Below are 2,516 nucleotides of genomic sequence, written 5' to 3'. Positions count from 1 at the left end.
TTGTTGATTCAGAACATAGTTTTTCAATTCATATGTGATGTTGTCATGTGATGAAAGGGGACATGGAGGACTTTTGTTTTTTTGTTGTTGTTGTTTTTGTTTTTATTTGTTTTTTACATTTAAATGGTATCTACCTACTAGAAAAGGTTGGGACTCAGTGTTCTAGCTCACATTTTTTCATCTTGTCCACAAGAATAGCTTGAATGATTCTGTCAAATGCTTTGCTGAAATCTAAGTATAGCATATCTTATGTACTGGCCTATTTCCCCAATCAAAAAAAAGAAAATGGGGTCAATTGTGTGACCTATTCTTAATGAAACCAGGATGACTCTTACAGAATCTCATTTCCATTTCCAAATGTCTACCTGTAAGCTACTCTTTTAATGAGATATGGGAGGATTTTAGGAACATCCATCACCATGTAGATTTCATTCTCTTTTCCTTTAGAATTCAGCAACATTGGCATTCTGAAGCCCTATGGCACTTTACCCATTCTCCACAAACTTTTGAAGGTCAACTTGTATGTATCTTTTCCTAGGCCCTCCATGGTGAAACTACCAAATGATCTTTAATCTGGTTTCTTTGAACACCCACCCACATCCACACCCACACCAAGCCCACCCACCTTCTCCCTCCCCACAAGCATATGCTTATAATAAAATTCTTTATAGATACCCCTGATACCATTGTAGCCCTTGTGCTATCTATCTCCTTTTTTTAGAATCTTATTATGTGACAGGTTTATCTCCTTTATCAGTCTGACATGACTTTATTGATAGGAAGCAGTGTGGTATATAGTCAGGGCTGTGCTAAAACTAACTCAGGCTGGTTTGTAAGAGTCAATTATTAAATTTTCAGTCTGAGCCCTTTACACCTTGAAAACAGGCAAATACTACAAATCCACTCTTGATTTATTGTTTTGCTGAATATCTAGACTTAACAAAGTACTAGAGAAAATGTTGACAATACAAATTAAACTGAAAAGAGTGATGTGCTTAGTCAAATTCATTCTCTTCCCTTCCTCCCTCTCTCCATCCCAAAATTGTTAACTATTAAACAGTTCAGCACCATGCTTCTCAGTACAATGGAAAGTGTTCAGACCCTGGAGTCAGAGTACCTGAGTTTAAATCCCACTCTGTCATTCACTACCAATGGAACTATGGACAAGTAATTTCATATTCTTGGCTCTTGGTTTTGATATCTGCAAGATGAGGGGGTTAGGCTACAGTAATATATGATCTACTAAGGATCCTTACATATGGATTAGGGAGCCCCTTTTCTATTTGAGGTAGAAAGAAACCAGATTGTGAAAGGATTGAAAGACCAGACAAGAAGATTTTATATTTAATTTTTGAGGTAATAGGGAGTCATTGGAGTTCAAATCCAGCCTCAGACATTTATTAACTGTATGACCCTGAACAAATCACTTTACTTTATTTGCCTCAGTTTTCTCATCTGCAAAATGAGCTGGAGAAAGAATGTCAAACCTTTCTAGTATCTTTGCCAAGAAAACCCCAAATAGGATCATAAAGAAGTCACTTAACACTGTTTGCTCAGTTTCTTTCTTTCTTACTTACTTTTTTTTTTATTAAAGGTTTTTAATTTCCAAAAGATACACATGGATAATTTTTCAACATCAACCTTTGCAAAACCTTGTGTTCCAATTTTCCTCTCTCTTCCTCCCTCCCCTAAATATATTGGATTATGTTAAACATGGTAAAAACTATATATTAAATCCAATATATGCATATATATTTATATAATTATCTTGCTGCACAAGAAAAATCAAATCAAAAAGAAAAATGAGAAAGAAAACAAAAAGCAAGCAAACAATAATAAAAAGAGTGAAAATACTATATTGTGATCTTCACTCAGTTCCCACAGTCCTCTCTCTGGGTATACTTGACTCTCTTCATCACAAGATCATTGAACTGGTCTGAATCATCTCATTGTTGAAAAGTTGTTCAGTTTTTTCAACTGTAAAATGAAGTGGAGAAGGAAATAGCAAATCACCCTAGTATCTTTGCCAAGAAAACTCCAAATGGAAACACCAAGAGTCAGACATGATTGAAATGACTGAACAACAAAAGAAATTGATTGACCTGAGGAGGTGTCTTGATCATACCTGTGTTTTAGGAAGATCGTTTTGGCAATTGAGCAGAGAATAAAATGTAATAGAGAGAGACTTGGGGCAGAAAGAACAACTAGAAGATAATTATGACAATTCAGAAGAGAGGAGAGGAAGACAACAGCAAAAGGATAATTATGTGAATGGAGAGAAGAGGGTCAGTTCTGAGAGGTATTGTTAGGGAGTGGAAGAGAGAAGACTTGGCGATAGAATACAAGTGAGGCAACTGCATTCTAATTTTCTAGATTATGACTGGTTAGATGGTAGTGCCCTGGACAGTAATAGGGAAGTCTTGAAGAGGAGTGGGCTTTGTAAGAAAAATAATAAACTCATTTTGGATATAATGAATTTGAGATATCAGTTAGCATCATCCATCCACTTGAAGAAG

Source organism: Sarcophilus harrisii, chromosome 5, assembly GCF_902635505.1.
Source record: "Sarcophilus harrisii chromosome 5, mSarHar1.11, whole genome shotgun sequence".
In the NCBI taxonomy this organism is placed as follows: Eukaryota; Metazoa; Chordata; class Mammalia; order Dasyuromorphia; family Dasyuridae; genus Sarcophilus; species Sarcophilus harrisii.
This window is presented reverse-complemented; position numbering follows the sequence as displayed.